This window comes from Pelmatolapia mariae, linkage group LG16_19 (genome assembly GCF_036321145.2).
Source record: "Pelmatolapia mariae isolate MD_Pm_ZW linkage group LG16_19, Pm_UMD_F_2, whole genome shotgun sequence".
NCBI classification, from domain to species: Eukaryota; Metazoa; Chordata; class Actinopteri; order Cichliformes; family Cichlidae; genus Pelmatolapia; species Pelmatolapia mariae.
The window spans coordinates 26,454,316-26,462,009 of record NC_086241.1 but is presented as its reverse complement, the minus strand read 5'-3'; positions in this window follow the sequence as shown (position 1 = coordinate 26,462,009).

Sequence of the window (7,694 nt, the reverse complement as noted above, 5' to 3'; positions counted from 1 at the left end):
CAGTTTGAAAATATATTTTGTAGAACAGGTTTCCCAATTTAATTAAAGCGTGATTTTGTCCCCCAGCAATTGCATGAAAAGTATAGTTTTAAGAACTGCCTGAGAAATGAAAGAGAGATTATTATCTGTGATCCCCAGTGCCTGCAATTAATCACACATATCAGTGCATTTTTCCCCTGGATTTAGTTGAGTCATGATATGGCATTTTACACAGCAGTGAGTTCTCCCAGTTTGGTGTTTTTCTCACCTCATCTCCATCTGACATGTTTGGAAAGAATGGTCTCTGTGAGCCACTCTGTACTGGCAAGCATCTGTGTTGAAACTCGCTGATGTTCTTGTGGCCAAGCTTTGTTTCCAAAAATACAAAAAAGTGTAAAATGAAAACAAAAACAGAATGCAATGCTATATTTACAATAATAAATTAATGAAAAGAATACAAAGACAAAACTGAGATTTTTAAAAAATATTTTAATTAAGCTCACTTTGCTGCATAACTGTATTAGCTCTTCTTTTTAAATTATAGGCTATTTGCTGTATCAGGATATCAGCAGGCCAGTTCAGTTTTCCTCTTTTATCATATTTCTTTGCTTCATAATGACCCAGGTCTTCTGTGGAGTAGTCCTAAGTAGCAACCAGACATACTATACTATAGCACCACGAGTTTCAACCAATGCATAATACTGTTTGGTGAAACAGGCAATGAAATAAATCTCTCTAAAATAGTGTGTTCCAGTGGTGGTATACTTTCATATGAAAAAGAAAACTTTAACAGGACTCTACGCAGAGATTCCAAAGGTGCTCTGTTGGATTGAAAACTGGTGACTGTGGAGGCCTTTGGTTACTCATTGTCATGCTAAAGAAACCAGTTTCAGCAAATTTGAGCTTTGGGGCACAGGACACAAAGCTCAAGTCCTGCTGGAAGCAGTCATCAGAAGATGGGCACACTGTGGTCATAAATGATGGACATGGTCAGCAACAGTACTTAGGTAGGCTTATAATGTTAAAGTGGTGCTAAGGAGACCAAAGAGTGCCAAGAAAATATCCACCACACCATCACACCGCCAGCAGTAGTCTGAACCACTGATGCATGGATCCATGCATGTTCGTTTGTTGCTTCCTATTTATTGTTTAACCACTTGTCCAATCTTCTATTGTCAATTTTGGTAAGCCTGTACAAATTGTAGACATGGGGAGTGGCACTTGGTGTAGTCTTCTGAGGCTTCAGTCCATCTGCTTCAAGGTTTAACATACTTTGCATTCAGACATGCTCTTTTGTATACCCTGGTTGTAAAGAGTGGTTATTGTTGCCTTCCTATCAGCACAAATCAATCTGGCCATTCTCCTCTGACCTCTGGCATTAACAAGTCATTTTCTTCCGCCAGAAAACTGACGATCACTGGATATTTTCCCCTTTTCAGTAGATCAGCAGTTTCTGAAATACTCAGCCCAGCCTGTGTGGCACCAGCAACAGGTCAGCAGGTTGTGCTGACCATATCTACATGACTAAACGCACAGAGTTGCTGCTGTGTAACCAGTGTTGGGGAGTAACGGAATACATGTACCGCCGTTACCTATTTAAAATACAAAATATGAGTAACTGTATTCCGTTACAGTTACCATTTAAAAAGGTGGTATTCAGAATACAGTTACTTTGTTGAAATAAATGGATTACACTGCGGTATTTTCCTGTTTCATATTGTCGCGGGTCAGGACTGTTTGGGTTTTGTTTGACAGCTATGTTCCGTTGTTCCAGGCGGCAGCGTTACGGTTGCCATGGTTACAGGGTGACCGCTCTCTTTGCCACTGTGTGTTTCCTGGGTGACAGAGCGCCTTTTTGTTGTTGTTGTTGTGCTAAGCTAATAGGCAGAGTGTTACAGGCATAGCCCTAAAGAATGTAGCCTCATGGGCAGTGTAGTCCGTGCTGCAGGGAGAATGGACTGCCATACCCGTTATGTGTCTGTGAGCGCGAGGAGGGAGAAAAAGGAGAGTGGTAAAGTATGAGTTGTCATCGAGCAGAAACGGGAGCTAGAAGCATGTAAATATAATAATAACCACTGCAGCCAAGAAGAGTGCCTGAGGAGCCCAGTTGTAAGTAAGCTATTAAGACTCGACTGTACACCGTGTTCGTGTTTTCCTCCGAAAACAATAAGTTCCGTTGGAGCAGCCTTTCAACGCCTCTCTCTGTCTCTCGCTAGCAAACTTGACCCAGACAACAAAGTAAAGCTAGTTTTCGGCTACGAGCCCGACACGGAACCCGACGTATTAGCCAGAGGTCCCTTTACTACGGTTCGGAGCCGCGGATCTTCAGTAATAGTAATAAATCACATTCATGTAGTTGTAAACAGCATGATAATATATTAAGTAATCCAAAGTATTCAGAATACGTTACTCTCATTGAGTAACGTAACGGAATACGTTACAAAATACGTTTTGGGGCATGTATTCTGTAATCTGCAGTGGAATACATTTTAAAAGTAACCTTCCCAACACTGACTGTAACTGAGCTCCAGCTTTTAAGCAATGATGTAAGCAGACGGCATTTTTATGGCACTGTTCTGATGCATTTTCTTAAATCCAAATCACCAGTTTCTGCAGCATTTTTAACAGCACAACACAAAATTACTCAATGTGAGAACCACTGTGAGAAACAAATGTGCAAAAGCAAAAATTCATCAGGCATTCCTAATTTACCCCAACATTTAAATAAGCAGGGAATTACAGAATGCCAAGAAAAGATGTGCTGACTTTTCACTGATGCATCTGAAAAACGAAATAGCTGTTTGACTTTCTAAAAAAAAATAATAATAAAAAAAAATAGGGAAATGAAAATAATGACAATACACATGGAAGAGGTGAGTTAGACGATGAGCAGGCAGATAACGACAGAGTGCAAACTCAGATATGGCATTCTGAACAACCCAAACACAATTATCCAAAAGGTAAAATTGCCTCTGTTAAGGGTACTTGAATCTGAATAGACCTTAACTTTGTACCAATAACCCTTTGCCCTCCATTTCTTATGCTCATTTTCCACTGGTTTAAAACGCCTCACCCTCCCCTCCAAGAAAACCAACAAAGGAGCAATGAACCAATGCTCCAGAGTTCTCTGCCCCTCTGAAAATCCTCTAAAGTGAAATTGGGATTGAGAGAGTATTACTGCCTGTGCTCACGGGCATTAATCAGCCTGTTAAGGTTCGACACTGCATGCATCCCAAAAACAGCACTTTATCCAAGCAGACCTGCATGACCCATGGACTACAAACACTAAACACAAAACCTTCAAAGTCATGCCACAGCTTAGACCGAGCTCTGAGGTGAGCTCCTCATATTTACTTTTACCTTGATCCTGGAAAAAATGATCTGTAATATTTTTTTTTATGTTTGCCGTCCTTCAAATGCAGAGGTCCAGGCAGCAAAGCTGTGACTGTGTCACATTTGGGTCCTGTGCCACTTTCTAGCCATTTCTCATAATAAAGCCACCAGTGTCACATCTGCTGAGTGCTGCTTGAGGTCCATTTGTTTCCCTTATGAGATGCAGAGGAGGAAAAAAAAAAGTCAAAACCAACCCCCCCCCCCCAAAAAAAAAAAAAAAAAACTGCTTCCACAGGGGCTGTCCATTAGCCCAGCGACCTGACAAGGTCGTCATCTGTTTATTTCATGGCTCCAACAGTGCAGCCCATTCGTTTTTGTGCATTACTAAACACAGTGCTTGCCAATAAACACGCTAACATGCGAGTCTCCAGTGTTAGCTTTTGCTCTGCTGAGTTTTATCCTCGTTTTCTAATTCTCAACATAGACATTGATGTCTACTAATTCATTTCCAGTCCTTTCAGTCGCTGCTGAGTCATCCACATAAAAAAACAAAACACCGATACTGCCAACGTCACGGTGACGCTTGAGGAAAATTCATGGGATAGCTAAAATTGCGAGGATATATTGCCTGGGAGTCAAACGTTTTTTACATCAAATTCACCAAATAGTTGGTTCAACCCACCTAGAGCCTTTCCCTCTAATATGATTTAAAAAAAAATGCTCAAATAAAGTTGGCTGTAAAATAAAAATGCATGGGTAGTTTTAGATTTCCATAGGTCTAAGCTCCATCTTTGGCTTATCAACTGAGGTGGTGCAGAGTTATAAATATCCAGGTGTCCCCCTTGATAATATACCAGATTGGTTGGTGAATGCAGATGTCCTGTACAGGAAGGGGCAGTGCAGACTTACTAAATGTAGACAGCGACATGCTGTTTTAATTCTATCAGATTTTTGCTGCCAGTGTCCTCTTTGTTACTGCTGTGTGTTAGCGATGACGCATGATGCCTGGATAAGTCTTGATAATGGGCAGGACTGTGGCATCACTGGGAATTGTGATGGAAAGGCATACAGAAACAAAAGTACAGACCATCTTTGATTATAACAGTCATCCTCTCCACAATATTTTGGTGGCTCGGTGTCGTCTTCTTGCACTGTGCTGCAGCACAGAACATTGTAGAAGACACTTTGATCCCACTGCAGATTTTAGAAATTTGTTAACACAAGAGCCTGATGACCTGGTTCATCACTCTACCTTCCAATACTGTTACAACCATTGGCCTATTTCTGCTGTTTTTAGGCATTTATTTGTTTTATTTGGAATATTGTGCAAAAGTCTTAAACCACCCCTAATTTCTTACCCTTTTGCTTCAATGAGTGAGTGTCTCATCATTTTTTAAAGTGGTCTTCAGCAATAGATCTCCAGGTTCTCTGGAGATCTTTCAGTTTTTTGCTGGAAATTGGCTGCTTTTTCACTTATTTTTAGTCCAGTCCTTGAACCCAACCATTTTTAATGGGATATTCTTTTGTTTGTTAAGTCACTTCACTGACCTATGAATAATCATCACTGGCCTCAGTATTACTGAAGCAGTGTAAGATTATGTTGGCAGAGAACAGAACAAAAGTCAGCCAACACCCAAAGAAGAGCTTTGAATATCCTTCAAAAAAAACCTGGAGAAGTATTCCTGAAAACTACTTAAAGAAATGACAAAAAAGCCGACTAAGATTTCAGATGAGTTGAAGAATAAAGGTGATCATACCAAATTGCTGAACCCATTTCACCAATTTCCTAGCAAAATATAAAGAAATAAGTACTGTAGCTGGAGATTTTTGCAGTTTGACACCAAAATTTCCCAGAGGAGATGAATAAATTATTACTTCTTATTAATATTATTATTATATAAACACAGTTGAAAGCCTTTTTGGAAATGTTTGGCTTTATTTTTTTTCTTTACTGCAAGGATTGAACCTGTACATATGGCTGGACACAGAAAAGTGAAAAAGAAAAAAAAAAAATCAAAGGCAACAATGACTTCTTGGCATAACTGTGAAAAAAGTCCAACATAACACGGATACCTTTGGGATAAGGAATAAAGTCTTTCTATTATTCAACTAACGCATGATGTCAGTGTGGAAACTGCCAAACACAAACAAATGTTCAGAGTAATCAAAGGTAATGACTTCTCATCGAGAGAAGAATGAACACATAATTACGACGATATGTCACGTAACTGTTTAAAGCACTTTTTTCAAAATGCTCTTGCATATGGTGAAATGACAGTAATCACATTGAACACTGTGTGCCGGGCAACAGTCTGAACACTTGAAACGGTTTCATACGCAAAGCGTTCATCAAGAATCCCCAAAAAAGAAAAAAATGGTTCACGGACAAACATCTTATTCAACACAAGCTGTTGTGACAGAAGACAGGAAGAAGGACAATTCAGGTGTGTTGCGTTTTATCCTTGGTGACTTAAGGATCTAAAATTATTCAGCTGGAATGATAAATTACAAAACAAACTAGTTCCCTTTGACTGTGTTTTGCTATCCCTGAGAACCTTATTCATAATGAAAGAAACCAAAGTCTTGAATAATAAAACACAAGTTCAGCTACAGATAAGACTTTAAATATTTATAGAGGCCGAAGCAAGGGAGCTAAAAAAAAAGAAAAAGAAAAAAAAAAGACAAAATTATGGAAGAAAGAAAAAAAAACTCATCACAGAAGGTAATGACGCTGGCCCCGAATTGATGGTGTTATGCTGCGAGAACTGGAAGAGGCTCTGGAGACTTCACTTAACAGTTAATTATTCCTTGGGCGTCTTGTGAAGTCATCCGTTTTAAATATGAAGGGAGGCATGGGAGAGCACTATCCAAGCTGACTGAAGCCGAACCATTCCAGGCCGAGGCGCGGCAGGTAGACGCGCACTCAGAAGAAGGGAAACAGGAAAGATTTCGGAAAGCCGTCGTTTCGCGCTCGACTCCTCTGTGAGTTTCAGTTAAACAGGAAGTAGCAGAAACACCAGTGATGAAACAGATTGGTTACAGACAAACACACAAAAAAACTGAATGCCCAAAGTGTAAATCAGAGGTCTGAAATATTCCAGTAGAGTGTGAATACAGAGGGGACTTGTGGGATATTGAGCGGAATCTGTGATTACTTCAGTGGACGGAGGTAAGACTCATGTTTTGGATGTTTGTTGATCACATGGACTATTCAGACACCAGATGTGAGCATCTCCCATGCTTCTGTCAATGAACTCTCCCATTATTAACAATTAATGAAGGAGCAAGAGGTAAAAAGTCACTCCAGCTGTGAATGATAAGATTAATAATAAGATCTGGAAATGTATGAACTGTGAAACTTTGAAGGGCAACTTGCAGTAATATTTGGCATTTCATGTTCTGTTGTGTTCCCTTTCCCCCCACCCTCATTCTCCTTTACTTGGTCATTTCATGAGAGAGTTACAAGGGCACCAGGCCTCTGAATCTCTTCCACTTATTATATTTCTGCAATGCCAGACATTTTATATTTTTATATCTGTAAGGCCACAGTTTGGGGGCAAACAAAAACTCCTTTCTAAAAGCAAAAATCAATCATGATAGTGCATACCCACACAGAATACTGATCCTTTAGCTGTGATTTCACCAATTTAACAAACCTACACTACTCACTGGAGCACCTCACATTTTACTGTACAAGCTTTAGGTTCTTTTCTTTTCTTTTTTTTAGTGGTGGTGTTAAAATGCTGTTACTTTCCAAATGATGTGAAAAAATAATCAATATTTCAAATTGTTCTGCAGACGTGAAGGTTCTGTACAACAACAAGAACAAGAAGAACAAACAAACAAAAAGCCAAAAAAACCCCCAAATCACTGAAACCAAAAGGTGTATGTCAATAATCAGCATTTGTCTCTTTTAGAGACAGAACAGGGTTGATGGGGCTGGATTAGGACCCATTGGGACAGTGCAACCTCCACCGTTAGATACTGATGCCCACCACTGGCCCACCACCATGGTGGTCTGACAGTCACACAAACCCCTGCAGAGCTAAGCATGGGGCAGTATTGCATAGATACAGTATAGGGTGTAGCTTTTCACATATTCAGTCACAGTGGTTGGGCAAAAACAAGAAAACCTTTTTTTCTTTTTTTCCTCGTCTGTGTATTTTCTGCCCATCAGAACATCCGTGAAAAACACGAGTCTCAAGTGGTTGGTCTGACAGCAAGTACTCTGGTATTATTACAAACGGAGTCACCACGGTATAAAAAAATAGCCTTTCGCCGAGGTCGTCGAGTCTCCCCCGTCAGTGCTGAAAGGGCCCTTTGCCAGGCTCAAGGGTCACAGTGCATTGCCCCCCACCCCACCCCACGCTGCCCCCCCACTC